This window comes from Balaenoptera physalus, assembly GCF_965194825.1.
Source record: "Balaenoptera physalus genome assembly, chromosome: X".
Taxonomy (NCBI): domain Eukaryota; kingdom Metazoa; phylum Chordata; class Mammalia; order Artiodactyla; family Balaenopteridae; genus Balaenoptera; species Balaenoptera physalus.
Window position 1 is genome coordinate 70,311,461 of NC_138903.1, and position 19,157 is coordinate 70,330,617.

Here is a 19,157-nt window from a genome sequence, read left to right on the forward strand (position 1 = left end):
ATCCACTTCCTAGAGTAATGAAAATAAACAAATGGGACCTAATTAAACTTAAAACCTTTTGCACAGCAAAGGAAACCATAAACAAAACAAATGACAACCTAAAGAATGGGAGAAAATATTTGCAAATGAAGCAACTGACAAGGGATTAATCTCTAAAATATACAAACAGTTCATCAAAAAAATCTAATAAAAAAATGGGCAGAAGATATAAAAATGTATTTCTCCAAAGAAGACATAGAGATGGTCAAGAGGCACATGAAAAGGTGTTCAACTTTGCTAATTATTAGAGAAATGCTAATCAAAACTAAAATGAAGTATCACATTACACCAGTCAGAATGGCCAACATCAAAAAATCTACAAACAGTAAATGATGGTGAAGGTGTGGAGAAAAAGGAACCATCCTTCAATGTTGGTGGGAATGTAGATTGATACAACCACTATGGAGAACAGTATGCAGGTTCCTTAAAAAACTGATAATAGAGCTACCGTATGATCTCCCAATCCCACTCCTGTGCATATATCTGGAGAAAAACATATGAAAAAATAAATGTACCATGATTTCATAGCAGCACTATTTACAATAAGCAAGACATGGAAGCGATGAATGCATAAAGAAGATGTGGTATATATGTGTAATGGAATATTACTCAGCCTTAAAAAAGAAGGATAAAGTGCCATGCAGCAACATGGATGGACATGGCGATTATCAAACTAAGTGAAGTAAGCCAGACAGAGAAAGACAAATATCACATAGTATCACTTATATGTGGAATCTAAAAAAATGATACAACTGAACTTATTTACAAAACAAATAGACTTATAGGCATAGAAAACAAACTTATGGTTACCAAAGGGGAATGGTGGGGAGAGGGATAAATTAGGAGTTTGGGATTAAATTATACATATTTCTATATATATAAAATTGACAACCAACAAGGGCCTATTATATAGCACAGGAAACTATACTCAATATCTTGTAATAACCTATAAGGGAAGAGAATTCCAAAAAATTATATATATATATATATATATATATATATATAACTGAATCACTTTGCTGTACATCTGAAACTAACACAACATTGTAAATCAACTATATTTCAATAAAAAAATTTTAAAAACGGTCTGGAGATTCATTGCATAACAATATGAATATATTTAACAGTTCTGGGCTATACAGCTTAAAATATTTATGATGGTAAATTTTTTGTGTTATTACCACAATTAAAAATTACAAAATTAAGGACTTAGTAAAAGGAACTAAATATACTTCTGAAAAGAGGTGTATGCACTTTGAAATCAAGGAGAATTATTTTTTTTAAAAAAACTTCATTTTATATTGGAGTATAGTTGATTAACTATGTTGTATTAGTTTCAGGTGTAGAGCAAAGTGATTCAGTTACACATATACATGTATCTATTCTTTTTCAAATTCTTTTCCCAATTAGGTTATTACAGAGTATTGAGCAGAGTTCCCTGTGCTATACAGTAGGTCCTTGTTGGTTATCTATTTTTAAATATAGCACTGTGTACATGTCAATCCCAAACTCCCAATCTATCCCTCCCCCCGACCTTACCCTCCTGGTAACCATAAGTTCGTTCTCTAATTCAGTGAGTCTCTTTCTGTTTCGTAAATAAATTTGTTTGTATCACGTTTTTAGATTCTACTTATAAGTGATATTATATATTTGTCTTTGTCTGACTTAATTCACCTAGTATGATAATCTCCAGGTCCATCCATGTTGCTGTAAATGACATTATTTCATTCTTTTTAATGATTGAGTAATATTCCATTGTATATATGTACCACATCTTCTTTATCCATTCTCTGTTGATGGACATTTAGGTTACTTCTATGTCTTGGCTATTGTAAACAGCACTGCAATGAACATTGGGGTGCATGTATCCTTTCACACCATGTTTTTCTCTGGATATATGCCCAGGAGTGGGACTGCTGGATCATATGGTAGCTCTTTCTTAGTTTTTTAAGGAACTTGCATACTGTTTTCCATAGTGACTGTACCAATTTACATTCCCACAAACAGTGTAGGAGGGTTCCCTTTTCTCTGCACACTCAATGAGAATTATTCTTAACAAATATTTTATTCATCCAAAAGGAGATTATGTTAAAGACATTTAAAAATTTGGAGTTACAATATTCATTAAGAGGAGCAAAAAGTAGCTGACAAAAAGTGAATAGAACATTAAAAGTATGTGTAATATTGGATTTTAAAGTTTAGAATGTGTTACATAAAGTTATTTTTATTATTGCAGAGCAAATTTCTCTTTTTATTTTCCCTTCCATGGAGAAAAAAATGCACATAATTATGCCTATATATTTATTTGACTGTAATTATAACTTCTATAAGACTATTAGAAAATTTATGCTTAAGTTTAGAGGGGAGTTTTTGAAAGTGATATCTGCTTACTGAAACAAAGAAGAAACCCAAAATGTTTAATGTATAATGTAATATATATATATATATTCCTATTAACTCACTTCCCTGAGTTTTAATAATCATCATAGAATGAGAATATGGAATAAGCCTCTAATTCACTGCAAGGATGTTTAAATGGATTTTTAAAGTGTAGTTTTAGTTTACTGTGTCTTATAGTTGCAAATCCAGCAAATCTGTTCACTTGAAATTAAGTAAAAATACTTTTTATCACTTGTATATAATTTACTCATTGGTCAATGCCAAAATGTGGGCAGAATTGAAAGAATGGTTAAAAGTCATGTTTTTTTTTTTCCCCTCAAATGTAAAACAATAGCAGCAAAAGTGATATCCTGACAAAAATTCCAATTTCTTGGATTTAAATTGTTTGTAATTGTTTCCTGACTCACCTTTCATTAATGATATATGTGTATCAAAATATACACAACTTGTCAATCATTTTACATAGTTAACACTATTAGCTGATATCCAGCTAGACATCCCAGACTGTTAATCATAAGTAAACATTTATTGAATAACTATTCAATGTTAAACACTTAGATATTCTTTGGAATTTAAAATAAGACCCTTCCTCTTATCATCAGGAGTGTATAATTTGCACCCTCTTTAGGTACCTTAAAGTTGAGACTGGGTTTCCTCACATCGGCAACATACTGTTAACAGATAGGCTAACACTTACCAAAAGCTGTTTAAAAAGGCAACACTATGCGGTATTTTCAGTCTGACTATTAGGAAACCAAAAGATACAATCTGACCCCGACAATCAAATAAAATGGTGGCTAGCAACATTTCCTAATTTATACTTGCAATGACTAGGAAATTTATCTTCTCACGTGGAAAATCACACTCAGTTGGAATGTTTTATGATGCTTCAAAAGGATAGAGTTTCACTTTTTGTGGAAAAATTGCTGTCTTGTAGGTGTTTATATGTTTTATTTCCTATGTTGAAATAATAATATTATTCATTGAAGGTGGAAAGAGCATTACTATGTCTATAGTTTAAAAGGTCTATTATTAATATGGCCTATATATGTGAAACACAGACTAATTGTGGGCAGAACATGAAATTCTGTCAGTTTCATTCTGAAATCATTGTATTAGTACAGTTCATCTACAAGCTGTCTTAGCTAGAATGAACAAACTGTCCTTAGCTTTGGCTTCGTCTTATTTTTTAAATTCATGTTTCATTGGAGACTATAATGGAATGAAATAACTGGACTTGTCCTGATTACTATTTTGCTTTTAAATAATTTAATACATTTAAACTATGCTATTGTTTTTCCTTTTTTCTTTATTTTACTGTGGTTAGAATACTTAACATGAGACCTACCATCTTAAAATTTTAAGTGCACAATAATGTATTGTTAACTATAGGGACAATGTTGTACAACAGCTCTCTAGAGCATTTTCATATTGCATAACTGAAACTTCATACCCGTTAAACAGCAACTCCCCATCTTCCCCTCCCAGAGGCCCTGGAAACTACCATTCTACTCTGTATTTCTATGAGTTTGACTATTTATATACTTCATATAATGTAATTTTGCAGTATTTGTCCTTTAGTGTCTGGCTTATTTCACTTAGCATGTCCTCTAAGTTCATCCTTGTTGCCTCATGTGGCAAAATTCCCTTCTTTTTAAAAGCCAAATAATATGAAATAGTATTTATATACCACGTTTTCTTTATCCATTCATCCATCAATTGACATTTGGATTGTTTCCATACCTTGGTGATTATGAATAGTGCTGAAATGAACATGGGAGTGCAGATACTTCCTGGAGACACTAATTTTATTTCCTTTGGATATTTACCTAGAAGTGGGATTGCTGGATCATATGGTAGTTCTATTTTTAGTTGTTTTTTTTTTTTTTGAGAAACTGCCATACAGTTTTCTTTAGCAGTTGCATCACTTTGCATTCACACCAACAGTATATAAGGGTTCCAATTTCTCCACATACTCGCCAATACTTATCTTTAAAAAAAATACTAGCCATCCTCAAAGGTGTGAGGTTAACAAAAATTTTAGAAATGGAGACTTGATTGAAATAAAAATATGTTTATTTCAAGTTTGTTAGGACTGAAGCCCTTGAATTGTATTCCACCAGACTACAAATTAAGGAAGGCTTATAAAGGCAAAAAGCCACAAGGCCACAGTTAGTTACATGAGTTGTTTATCAAGAATTATAACTGGAGCTGGCAAGAAGTGAGGGTGCTTGTGAAGCAAGGATTGGTTGGGGTCTGAAACGGTTACATAGTTAAAAGGGAAGACATTGAGGCCATAATGTTGCAGCCGGCTGGTGTTGTTCTGAATATGGCTGGTGGTATCCTTAGGCCTGGTACAGTTCAAGGAAAGTTCAAATTCTCAGTGGTACAGAAATGTGTCTGAGATCAGATCCTCAATGGCTACCCAAGTTCATTTTGTGTACCTGAAGTGTGATCACTCCATTATAATTTTAATTTGTCATCATATCTCATTGCAGTTTTGATTTGCGTTTTTCTGATGATTAGTGATGTTGAACATATTTTTACATACCTGCCATCCATTTGTATGTCTTCTTGGAGAAAGTTTTTTTTTTTACTCCTTTGACCATTTTAAAATCAGATTATTCGTTATCTGACTGAGGCTATTATTGTTGAGGCTTCTGCTTCAAAGATGACTATCTTGAATGAACACATGGTCAATCCCATGACTAGATAAGGAGCCGGGCCTATCCCCCCAACTCCATACACACCTGAGGTTCCTTTGTTTTAGAGATCATGGTTGATTTAGATAAATGCCCATTGGTGCCACTTGTTTTTATTTTTTTTCCTTTTGTCATGCTTTAAATTCCTGCTCTTATGTTTTATTTTTTAAAATTTCTTTGATAAATCATGAAATTTTATTTAAAAATTTTACTGATAAATTATGAAATGTATTTATATTTCACCTTTTAAAAGCCAGAACATAGCAAATGTCCCTTTCTGGAAACTCATTTTATTAGAAATACATGAAGTGCACTTACTACCAGGAAATCAGTTTCTTAGTACCGCCAGTGAGACCACCATCATCAGTTCCCTCAAATGAAGGTTTTGACACATTTCCCTCTAAACTTAGACTGAGATGATCTCAATTCAGGGAGGTCTGAGTGAACTTCTTCCAGAAATTACAGTGAAGAAGCTGACCATAACGTTTGGGCCCTCCCAAGCAACAGCACATTAGAAGAAATTACTTTGCCAACAAATGTCCCTGTCTTTCTGGTTCCTGGACATCTGCAGCTCTCAGTGGCAGGTAGGGAGAGGACCACAGTAGCAGTGCACAGGCCCAAAGTGCCAAGTCATTTGCAACCTCAGCCACAGACCAGAAAAAATGTCTGTATTCAGATGAGAGTTCTGACAAGGAAAAGCAAACCTAAATCCAAATGCAATTTGACCAATCAGAGGCTCTACTCCTAGAGATTAGACAGCCCTTAGGCTTGTATTTATCAACATCCATGAAACACGTTGAACTTCAAACTTCTTGGGCTGTCACCAAAGCAAATTTCCAGTAGACAGTTTCCATCACCAACTGCTCACAAGAGTTGTGTTGTGCCTTTTGAACAGTGTGTCTTGTCAGAGACAACAGGCAGTGATACCAGATTTCTCATAAGCTCTCTGCTTTAGAAGGCAGGTGTTCACACACTGACTTACCTGTTGAAACCCAGTTTTATAAGGAAATCATTTGTGATAGAAAAGCAACACCCAGTTTAATCTAAGTTACCAAATAAAAGATGAAGGAACTAGTGTCCACTGGAGCCCCCAAATTTCTTCATATTCATTTGAGGACTCCTTTTTGTGCTTCAAGAACAAGAACAGAAGCAGGCCCTCAAATAGAGAGGGAAATATGACTGAGTCTTTTGAAAATATTTCATTAGTTTGAAAATCAGAACCAAAAAGCTATGGCCCTCCCACCTCACTTAGCTGACCCTCCTAGAAATACTTATTTTCATTAAAAATATGTGGTTACACCTCATCCTAAAAAGGTATCATGCAGGCATTTAAGATTGAACCAGTTAATCCTTAGGGTGTGCAGGAATGGTAGGAAAATATCACTAATCAAAACTTCCAGCATCAGAACATGTTAAACCCAGAATATTCACCCCAACAGGACTTGTGAAATGTCTCCTATGATGTATCTTTAGCTTCTGGCAGCTGCTGCCAAGGACCAACTAACAGAAACTTGCACAGTACAGAAGGAGCTCCATCACTGATCAGATGCATTTTGGCCAGAGTGCTCACACCTCAGAGACAAAGAGACGAGACCCTTGTCTCTTTTGTGTTATTCATGACCCAGAAAAGGTCCTGGCTGGCTCAGAGGACCTGAGAGATCAACCCTGGACAGGAGGAGCAAACATGAAACAAGGACAGGCAGAGAAGCTGGGTTCCCTTCCAAAGAGGAGGCAGAAGCTCCAAGAAGTGGCTGAGGAGCAATAAAAGATGAGACATGTGACAAATAGGGTGAACAGTAGGGGAAGAGCCCAAAGGAAAGGAGGGCTCCGACCAGGGACCTGTTTCCCTGTCAGAAGTAACCCTGTCCTAATACCATGGCTCACTTTCAGGTTTGTTGTACATTTTAGGGTGGATGAGTCACATGTTTCACACTTAACATGTAAGGGAAGCTCTGGAACAAGAGCTGAGAGCAGAGACCACTCACTTGTGGATGATGGAGTGCTGCAGCACCTGGTTCATCATGTCCTCTTCAACGTCTTAATCCACGAAGTGTCAAGTGTTGTTAAATGTTATTAGAAAACTGATGCTGGTGCTGGATGTGCTCAATGAAGTTGGGGCTGCGGTAGTTGGGGTCTCCCCAGGGCATGGAGGCCCATATTGGACAAACCACAGTTTTGGTGTCTGTGCTATAGGATAACTTGCAGTGTTCTACAAGTCCTTCTTGATTAAAATTCTCAGGACAGTAAGGACAAGGAAAAGTATTACGGTTTGGGACATTCCTTGGCTGAAGTAACGCATCTTTGGTGGTGGCCTTGACACCTTGTATGATGTAATTATGGTATTTGGAACAGGTATCCACGTTCTCCCAGATCTTGGATAGGAAGAAAATTTTAGGGCAGTGATGGCAAGAAGTCTCTGTGCCTTCAATCTGCTGTTCTAGCTCCACGGCTCCAATGCCAAGTGCCAGAGTGCTGGGACACACTCTACACTTTTTTGGCCTCAGACATTCCTGCAGGCAGGAAGAGCAAAGCATGTATCCTCAGGGCACCTGCACCAGTTTCGGGCTTCTAGGCACAAGGGACATGTGAAACCGCCCAGGGGCTGTGCCTCCATTGCAGGCCCTGCCAGCAACACACCACCCTCAGGGTCCTGCGGCTGCACAGCCATCTTGCCTCTGGCAGAGCCCTGCTCTTATGGTTTAAATCCACTAATAAAATGTGAACCTGCAAAACCCTGTAAAAGCAAAACCCAAGGTCAGCCATCTCTCACTCCCTACCCCTGACAACTCTGTATAGCCTCAGGTGTGTCATGTAATTTCCAGGACGTGTAAGTAATACATTTTATCTCTTTCAAAGTTTCCTTATGGATATTCTGCTGAGGACATCTTGCAATCATAAGAAGAACTACGAGGGCCATTGGTTACAACAACAGTGGTTATTGATAGGCTGAGACTGGCACAAAACAGTTAATTTCTAGCTCTCTGGTCTGTTTCATTAATTTTGTTGCCTTTTATGCAGGTACCTTACTTATTTAGTTATGGTACCTTTGCGATATATTTTGAAATCAAGAAATGTGGTGCCTCCAGCTATGTTCTTCTTGCTCAAGCTTGCTTTTTCCTATTCAAATTTCTTATGGTTCCATATGAATTTCAGGATTGTTTTTCCTTTTTCTGTAAAAAAAAAATACCATTGGAATTTGGATTGTGACTACACTGATTACGTAGATCACTCTGAGTAATATGGACATTTTAATAATATTGTGTCTTCCATTGCATGAACATGAGATGTCTTCGTATTGATTTGTGTATTCTTTAATTTCTTTCATCAAAGTTTTGTAGTTTTCAGTGTACAAGTATTTGCTTCCTTGGTTAAGTTTATTTCCAAGTATTTATTTCTTTTTGATGCTATTGCAAATGGAATGGTTTTCTTAATTTCCCTTTCAAATTGTTTGCTATTAGAGTATAGAAACAACTAACTTTTGTATGTTGATTTTGTAATCCTGCAACTGTACTGAATTCGTTTATTCTAACACTGTTTTATGGGGGTCTTTAGGGTATGTTACATATGGAATAATGCTGTATGCAACAAAGATAATTTTCTTTCTTTCTTTCTACTTTGGATATTGTTTATTTCTTTTTCTTGTCTAATTGCTCTGACTGGAACTTTCAGTGTCATGTTCAATAAAAGTGGCAAGTCTGGGCATGCCTTCTTTGTTCCTGATTTAGAGCAAACGCATTATTTTTTCACCATTGAGTGTGGTGTTAACTCTGGGCTTTTCATATGTGGCCATTGTGTTGAGACAAATTCATTTTACACATAGTGTTTTGAGAGTTATTATTATTAAAGGGTGTTAAATTTTGCCAAATGCTTCTTCTACATCTATCCAGAAAAGCATGTTTCTTTATACTTCATTTTTTAAATGTAGTGTATGACATTAATTATTTGCACATGTTGAACCATCCTTTGCATGCCAGGGATAAATCCCACTTGGTCAAGATATATAAACCTTTTATATTTTTTGGTATTTTTTCAAACTTTATTGAGATATAATTTACATAAACATTGTGTAAATTTAAAATGTATTACATGTTGATTTGATACACATATATTGCAATATGATTACTACTGTAGTGTTAGCTAACATCTCCATCATATCAAGTAATTTCCATATCTTTCACATGGTGAGAACATTTAAGATCTACAGTCTTAGCAAACTTCAAATGTACAGTGGACTATTGTTATCTATAATCACAATGCTGTACATTAGATCCCCAGAACCTATTCATCATTTACTTAGACATTTGTACACTTTGATTAACATCTTCCTATTCCTGCCACTCCTTAATAACCACCGTTTTACTATTTTTTCTAAGAATTCAGCTTTTTTTAGTGTCCACATGTGATATTATACAGTATTTGTCTTTGTCTCGCTGATTTAACTTAACATTATGTCTCCAAGGACAATCCATATCGTTTCAAATGCAAGATTTCCTTTTTTCTCATGGCTGAATAATATTCCATTAGAAATATTTATCTATTTATTTATAATAATATTCTATCTCTCTCTATATATATACCCTAAACTTTTTGTCTATCATCTGTTGATGGGCACTCAGGTTGTTTTCATATTTTAGCTGTTTTCATTTCCTTCAGATATTTACCAAGATGTGGGATCATATGGTAGTTCTATTTTTAATTTTTTGAGGACCCTCCATATTGTATTCCTAGTGGCTATACCAGTATACATTCTCACCAACAGTGCACTGGATTCCCTTTTATCTACATCTTTGCCAACACTTATGTCTTATCTTTTTGATAATAGCCATTCTAACAGGTGTGAGGTGATATTTCATTGTGGTTTTGATTTGCATTTCCCTAATAATGAGTGATATTGAACGTCTTTTCATGTATCTGTTAGAAACTTATATGTCTTCTTTGAAAAAAAAATGTCTATTCAGGTTCTCTGCTCATTTTTTACTTGGATTGTTTGACTTTCTTTCTTACTGAGTTGTTTTCAGGTTATTTTTTCATTTTGTTGATGGTTTCTTCTCTTGTGCAGAAGCTTTTTAGTTCGAGGTAGTCTAACTTATTTATTTTTGTCTTGCTTTTTGTGATTTTGCCATTATACAAAAAAGTATTTTCCAAGGCCTATGTAAACAAGCTTTTATCTTATATTTTTTTTTCAAAGAGTTTTATGGTTTCAGGTCTCACATTTAAGACGTTAATCCACTTTGAGTATTTTTATAAATGATGTAAAATATTGGTCCACTTTTATTTTTCTGTAGGTGGTTATCTAGTTTTCCAAGCACCATTTATTGAAGATAGTATATTTTTCCCATTGAGTATTCTTGGCTCCTCTGTCAAACATTATTTTACCATTTATGTGGAGGTGTATTTCTTGGCTCTTGATTCTCATCCCTTGGTCTATATGTCTAACTCTATGGTAGTACCATACTTATTTTATTTGTAATATAGCATGAACTGGGACTGTGATGTCTCCCACTTTGTTCTTTCTGATTATTGTTTTACTTATTTGAGATACTTTGTGGTTCCTTACAAACTTTAGGATTTTTTTTCTATTTCTGTGAAAAATCCATTGGAAACTAGATAAGGATTGCAGTGAATATGTAGATGGCTTTGTTCAGTATGGACATTTTAACAATATTCATTCTTCCAATCCATGAACATGGTATATCTTTCCATTTGTTTGTGTCTTCCTCAATTCCTTTTATCAGAGTCTTGTAGTTTTTAGTGTACAGATGTTTTTACTGTACAGTTTTTCCTTGTTTGGTTAAATGTATTCCAAAGTATTTTATTGTTTTTGAGGCTATAGTAAGTAAAATTGCTTTTATTTCTTTTAAAGGTATTTCATTTTTCATGTATAGAAATGTATAATGTATAGATGTATAATGTATACCCAAATGTATAATGTATACCCAAATGTATAACATATAGAAACATTGTTAATAATAATTTCTGTATGTTGACTTTATATCCTGTAACTTTACTGAATTTGTTGATTAATTCTAATGGATTTTTTAATGGAATCATTAAGATTTCCTATGTATAAATCATATCTGCAAAAAAGACAATTTTACTTGTCCCCCCCTTAAATGTGGATGCCTTTTATTTCTTTATCCTCCCTGATTTCTTTATCTAGGACTTCAAGTATTCCGTTTAATATGTATGATGAAAGTAGGCACTATTGTCTTGTTCCTAATCTTAAAGGAAAATGTGTAAACTTTTTATAATTAAGTATGATGTTGAAAACAATACCATTTACAATTGCATCAAAAAGAATAAGATAGGTCAGTGTCCTTGTCCCCACAGTGAGCCACAGCCAACCCCTGCCTCTGCAGGAGACCCTCCAACACTAGCAGATTAATCCAAAGCTTGATGTAATCGATTTGCAGACCTCTACTCCCCCTGTTGTGGACATCCTTTCTTTTGATTCTACCACAACAACGGAAACCACTGTTAGAACTCTACCAGACAAGGGTGAAGAGATCTGCGGATATTTCTTGAACCCTTCTTTAATGTCATCAGAATGTTCACCTACAACCTTGAAAAAGAAAACAGAAGAAATGAGCGACCACCCTTCTGAGAGTCAATGAAGCATATCGCTCACTGTGACTGATGTGTTAGAGCATATTATGGAACAGCTCAATGTTTTGACACAGACTGTTTCAATCTTGGAGCAGCGACTGACTTTGACAGAGGATAAGCTGAAAGACTGCCTTGAAAATCAGCAAAGGCTTTTCAATGCTATCCAACAGAAAAGTTGAATAGAAAAATATGAGCAGAGGCACAAGATATGAACACATGTACACATACTCAGGACGGTACTACAAGATGCTTTATGCAACACAACCATGTGTTAATTATCATGGCATTTCTTAAAAGGGTGAGCAACAAAACAAAAGGCAGAAAAAGCATAATTAAGGACTAATTTAAACACACAAATCAATGTCGAGGACTAATTCAAATCATTACGATTTATGATTGCAGTAATAAAGTGATAAGCATTCAAAAAAAAAGAATAAGATACCTAAGAATAAATTTAATCAAGGAGGTGAAAAACATGTACACTGAAAACTATAAGTCATTAATTAAAAAAAATGAAGAAGACAAATGGAAAGATAGTTTGTGCTCATGGATTGGAAGAATTAATATTTTTTATTCTAATTTTTTATTTTTTTACATATACATATATCCACTCTTTTTAAGACTCTTTTCCCGTGTAGGCCACTACAGAGTATTGAGTAGAGTTACGTGTGCTATACAGTAGGTCATTATTAGTTATCTATTTTATATATAATAGTGTGTATATGTCAGTCCCAATCTCCCAACTTATCCCTTCCCCACCTTACCCCTGCTAACCATAAGTTTGTTTTCTACATCTGTAACTCTATTTCTGTTTCTTAGATAAGTTCATTTGTACACATTTTTAAGATTCCACGTATAAGAAATATCATATGATATTTGTCTTTCTCTGCCAAACTTCACTCAGTATGACAATCTCTAGGTTCATCCGTGTTGCTGTAAATGGCATTATTTCATTCTGCTTTATGGCCAATTAATATTTCATTGTATATACGTACCACATCTGCTTTATCCATTCCTCTGTTGATGGACATTTAGGCTGCTTACATTTCCTAGCTTAGTAAACAGTGCTTCAATAAATATTGGGGTGCATGCATCTTTTCGAATTATAGTTTTCTTTGGATATATGCCCAAGAGTAGGATTGCTGGACCATATAGTAGCTCTATTTTTATTTTTTTAAGGAACCTCCATACTGTTCTCCATAGTGGCTGTACCAATTTACATTCCCACCAACAGTGTAGGAAGGTTTCCTTTTCTCCACACCCTTTCCAGCCTTTATTGATTATAGATTTTCGATGATGGCCATTCTGACCTGTGTGAGGTGACACCTCATTGTAGTTTTGATTGGCATTTCTCTAATAATTAATGATGTTGAGTATCTTCTCATGTGACTTTTGGCCATCTGTATTTCTTCTTTGGAGAATTGTTTATTTAGATCTTCCATCCAATTTTTTTATTGCATTATTTGTTTTTTTTTTGATATTGAGCTGCATGAGCTGTTTGTATATTCTGGAGATTAATTCTTTGTCAGTTGCTTCATTTGCAAATATTTTCTCCCATTCTGAGGGTTGTCTTTTTTTTTTTGTTTATGGTTTCCTTTGCTGTGCAAAAGCTTTTAAGTTTCATTAGGTCCCATTTGCTTATTTTTATTGTCATTAATCTAGGAGGTGGATCCAAAAAGATCTTGCTGCAATTTATGTCAAAGAGTGTTCTGCCTATGTTTTCCTCTATGAGTTTTATAGTGTCTGGCTTTACATTTTTTTTTTTTCACACACACACACTGTATTTTATTTTTACAAGAGATAAATAGACTGACACCAAGCATTGTACATGGATGACCACAACAAAAGCAACAATGATTGCAATTACCAAACATGAAACACACTCATACTATGTCATAATATTGACATTCAGTCCAGTAATCCTCCACTGTAACAGCTCCTATACTTTGCAGTGAAAATTGATTTGTATATTCTTTGCCTCTGAGTCCTTGTGGGATTTTTTTTTTTTAAATTCAGACAGAAAGTCACAAAAATTATACTCATCCTCATCAGTTCACTCAGTCCCATGTAATTAATTGTTTTTTTTTTCATCTTGATCTTTTGTTAGCACTTTTATGAGTTCATCAGTTTTTCATCAGAGTTCTGAAAATGCTTATTCATTCAGTTCAGCAGTACAGTCAGTTACCAGAAACCTGTACTTGTCAGAGTCTTTTCCATGAATTTCTTGAAGATGAAACCCTTTTATAGGAACATATTTGCAAAATCATCAGAGTACACCCAGAACTGTCTGTAAATGACAAAAGACTTAAAAATGACCACGGTTAAAGATTTGATGAAAGTTCATAATAATGCAGTTGACAAGAAAATTAGTTATTTCTGAGATATACATTTTAAAGTAATAACTAGGATTATTACTTATAACATTATACCAGAACATATAAGATTTTTAGAAATTTCATGTAATGTCTGAAACATTTATATTAACATATTTCCATACATATTTCCATACAAATACAAATATAAGATTTTTAGAAATTTCATGTAATGTCTGAAACATTTATATTAACATATTTCCATACATATTTCCATACAAATACAAATATAAGATTTTTAGGAATTTCATGTAATGTCTGAAACATTTATATTAACATATTTCCATACAAATAACCCAATGAAAGTTTAGTATTAGTTGTTTTGTTTGTTTTTTTATACTGCAGGTTCTTATTAGGCATCAATTTTATACACATCAGTGTATACATGTCAATCCCAATCGCCCAATTCAGCACACCACCATCCCCACCCCACCGCAGTTTTCCCCCCTTGGTGTCCATATGTCCATTCTCTACATCTGTGTCTCAACTTCTGCCCTGCAAACTGGCTCATCTGTACCATTTTTCTAGGTTCCACATACATGCATTAATATATGATATTTGTTTTTCTCTTTCTGACTTACTTCACTCTGTATGACAGTCTCTAGATCCATCCACGTCTCAACAAATGACTCAATTTCGTTCCTTTTTATGGCTGAGTAATATTCCATTGTATATATGTACCACAACTTCTTTATCCATTCGTCTGTCGATGGGCATTTAGGTTGCTTCCATGACCTGGCTATTGTAAATAGTGCTGCAATGAACATTCGGGTGCATGTGTCTTTTTGAATTACGGTTTTCTCTGGGTATATGACCAGTAGTGGGATTGCTGGGTCATATGGTAATTCTATTTTTAGTTTTTTAAGGAACCTCCATATTGTTCTCCATAGTGGCTGTATCAATTTACATTCCCACCAACAGTGCAAGAGGGTTCCCTTTTCTCCACACCCTCTCCAGCATTTGTTGTTTGTAGATTTTCTGATGATGCCCATTCTAACAGGAGTGAGGTGATACCTCATTGTAGTTTTGATTTGCATTTCTCTAATAATTAGTGATGTTGAGCATCTTTTCATGTGCTTCGTGGACGTCTGTATGTCTTCTTTGGAGAAATGTCTATTTAGATCTTCTGCCCATTTTTGGATTGGGGTGTTTGTTTCTTTGATATTGAGCTGAATGAGCTGTTTATATATTTTGGAGATTAATCCTTTGTCCGTTGATTCATTTGCAAATATTTTCTCCCATTCTGAGGGTTGTCTTTTCGTCTTGTTTATGGTTTCCTTTGCTGTGCAAAAGCTTTGAAGTTTCATTAGGTCCCACTTGTTTATTTTTGTTTTTATTTCCATTACTCTAGGAGGTGGATCAAAAAGGATCTTGCTGTGATTTATGTCAAAGAGTGTTCTTCCTATGTTTTCCTCTAAGAGTTTTATAGTGTCCAGTCTTATATTTAGGTCTCTAATCCATTTTGAGTTTATTTTTGTGTATGGTGTTAGGGAGTGCTCTAATTTCATTCTTTTACATGTAGCTGTCCAGTTTTCCCAGCACCACTTATTGAAGAGACTGTCTTTTCTCCATTGTATATCTTTGCCTCCTTTGTCATAGATTAGTTGACCATAGGTGTGTGGGTTAATCTCTGGGCTTTCTATCTTGTTCCATTGATCTATGTTTCTGTTTTTGTGCCAGTACCATATTGTCTTGATTACTGTAGCTTTGTAGTATAGTCTGAAGTCAGCGAGTCTGATTCCTCCAGCTCCATTTTTTTGCCTCAAGACTGCTTTGGCTATTCGGGGTCTTTTGCGTCTCCATACAAATTTTAAGATGATTTGTTCTAGCTCTGTAAAAAATGCCATTGGTAATTTGATAGGGATTGCATTGAATCTGTAGATTGCTTTGGGTAGTATACTCATTTTCACAATGTTGATTCTTCCAATCCAAGAACATGGTATATCTCTCCAACTGTTGGTATCATCTTTAATTTCTGTCATCAGTGTCTTATAGTTTTCTGCATACAGGTCTTTTGTCTCCCTAGGTAGGTTTATTCCTAGGTATTTTATTCTTTTTGTTGCAATGGTAAATGGGAATGTTTCCATAATTTCTCTTTCAGATTTTTCATCATTAGTGTATAGGAATGCAAGAGATTTCTGTGCATTAATTTTGTATTCTGCAACTTTACCATATTCATTAATTAGCTCTAGCAGTTTTCTGGTGGCAGTTTTAGGATTCTCTATGTATAGTATCATGTCATCCGCAAACAGTGACAGTTTTACTTCCTCTTTTCCAATTTGTATTCCTTTTATTTCTTTTTCTTCTCTGATTGCCGTGGCTAGGACTTCCAGAACTATGTTGAATAATAGTGGTGAGAGTGGACATCCTTGTCTCGTTCCTGATCTTAGAGGAAATGCTTTCAGTTTTTCACCATTGAGAATGATGTTTGCTGTGGGTTTGTCATATATGGCCTTTATTATGTTGAGGTAGTTTCCCTCTATGCCCACTTTCTGGAGAGTTTTTATCATAAATGGCTGTTGAATTTTGTCAAAAGCTTTTTCTGCATCTATTGAGATGATCATATGTTTCTTATTCTTCAGTTTGTTAATATGGTGTATCACATTGATTGATTTGCGTATATTGAAGAATCCTTGCATCCCTGGGATAAATCCCACTTGATCGTGGTGTATGATCCTTTTAATATGTTGTTGGATTCTGTTTGCTAGTATTTTGTTGAGGATTTTTGCATCTATATTCATCAGTGATATTGGTCTGTAATTTTCTGTGATTTTTAATCACAGTTTCAATTTCATTACTTGTGATTGGTCTGTTCATATTTTCTGTTTCCTCCTGGTTCAATCTTGGAAGGTTATACCTTTCTAAGAATTTGTCCATTTCTTCCAGGTTGTCCATTGTATTGGCATAGAGTTGCTTGTAGTAGTCTCTTAGGATGTTTTGTATTTCTGCGGTGTCTGTTGTAACTTCTTTTTCATTTCTAAATTTATCGATTTGAATCTGCTCCCTCTTTTTCTTGATGAGTCTGGGTAATGGTTTATCAATTTTGTTTATCTTCTCAAAGATCAAGCTTTTAGTTTGATTGATCTTTGCTATTGTTTTCTTTGTTTCTATTTCATTTATTTCTGCTCTGATCTTTGTGATTTCTTTCCTTCTGCTAACGTTGCATTTTGTTTGTTCTTCTTTCTATAGTCCCTTTAGGTGTAAGGTTAGATTGTTTACTTGAGAGTTTTTTTTGTTTCTTGAGGTAGGCTTATATAGCTATAAACTTCCTTCTTAGAACTGCTTTTGCTGCATCCCATAGGTTTTGGATCATCGTGTTTTCACTGTCATTTGTCTCTAGGTATATTTTGATTTCCTCTTTGATTTCTTCAATGATCTCTTGGTTATTTAGTAAGGTATTGATTAACCTCCATGTGTTTGTATTTTTTACGTTTTTTCCCCTGTAATTCATTTCTAATCTCATAGTGTTGTGGAAAGAAAAGATGCTTGAAATGAATTCAATTTTCTTAAATTTACTGAGGCTTGATTTGTGACATAAGATGTGATCTATCCTGGAGAATGTTCCGTGCACACTTGAGAAGAAAGTGTAATCTGCTGTTTTTGGATGGAATGTCCTATAAATACCAATTAAATCTATCTGGTCTAATGTGTCATTTAAAGCTTCTGTTTCCTTATTTTTTTTCATTTTGGATGATCTGTCCATTGGTGTAAATGAGATGTTAAAGTCCCCCACTATTATTGTGTTACTGTCGATTTCCTCTTTTAGAGCTGTTAGCAGTTGCCTCATGTATTGAGGTGCTCCTATCTTGGTTGCATATATATTTATAATTGTTATACCTTCTTCTTGGATTGATCCCTTGATCATTATGTAGTGTCCTTCCTTGTCTCTTGTAATATTCTTTATTTTAAAGTCTATCTTATCTGATATGAGTATAGCTACTCCAGCTTTCTTTTGATTTCCATTTGCATGGAATATTTTTTTTCCATCTCCTCACTTTGAGTCTGTATGTGTCCCTAGGTCTGAAGTGGGTGTCTTGTAGACAGCATGTATATGGGTCTTGTTTTTTATCCATTCAGCAAGCCTGTGTCTTTTGTTTGGAGCATTTAATCCATTCACGTTTCAGGTAATTATCGATATGTATGTCCTATGACCATTTTCTTAATTGTTTAGAGTTTGTTTTTGTAGGTCCTTTTCTTCTCTTGTGTTTCCCACTTAGAGAAGTTCCTTTAGCATTTGTTGTAGAGCTGGTTTGGTGGTGCTGAATTCTCTTAGCTTTTGCTTGTCTGTAAAGCTTTTGATTTCTCAATGGAATCTGAATGAGGTCCTTGCCGGGTAGAGTAATCTTGGTTGTAGGTTCTTCCCTTTCATCACTTTAAGTATATCATGCCACTCCCTTCTGGCTTGCAGAGTTTCTGCTGAGAAATCAGCTGTTAACCTTATGGGAGTTCCCTTGTATGTTATTTGTCGTTTTTCCCTTGCTGCTTTCAATAATTTTTCTTTGTCTTTAATTTTTGCCACTTTGATTACTATGTGTCTCGGCGTGTTTCTCCTTGGGTTTATTCTGTATGGGACTCTCTGCGCTTCCTGGACTTGGGTGGCTATTTCCTTTCCCATGTTAGGGAAGTTTTCGACTATAATCTCTTCAAATATTTTCTCTGGTCCTTTCTCTCTCTCTTCTCCTTCTGGGACCCCTATAATGCGAATGTTGTTGCGTTTAATGTTGTCCCAGAGGTCTCTTAGGCTGTCTTCATTTCTTTTCATTCTTTTTTCTTTAGTCTGTTCCGCAGCAGTGAATTCCACCATTCTGTCTTCCAGGTCACTTATCCGTTCTTCTGCCTCAGTTATTCTGCTATTGATTCCTTCTAGTGTAGTTTTCATTTCAGTTATTGTATTGGTCATCTCTGTTTGTTTGTTCTTTAATTCTTCTAGGTCTTTGTTAATCATTTCTTGCATCTTCTCAATCTTTGCCTCCTTTCTTATTCCGAGGTCCTGGATCATCTTCACTATCATTATTCTGAATTCTTTCTCTGGAAGGTT

General features: G+C 34.8%; 1 pseudogene across 1 annotated transcript; it reads right to left on the reverse strand.

Moving 5' to 3' along the window:
- Positions 1-1,030: 1,030 nt before the first annotated feature.
- Positions 1,031-13,498, reverse strand: LOC309653090 (E3 ubiquitin-protein ligase RNF114 pseudogene; annotated as a pseudogene). The gene has a single exon. The product of its transcript is annotated as an E3 ubiquitin-protein ligase RNF114 pseudogene (transcript).
- Positions 13,499-19,157: the final 5,659 nt, after the last annotated feature.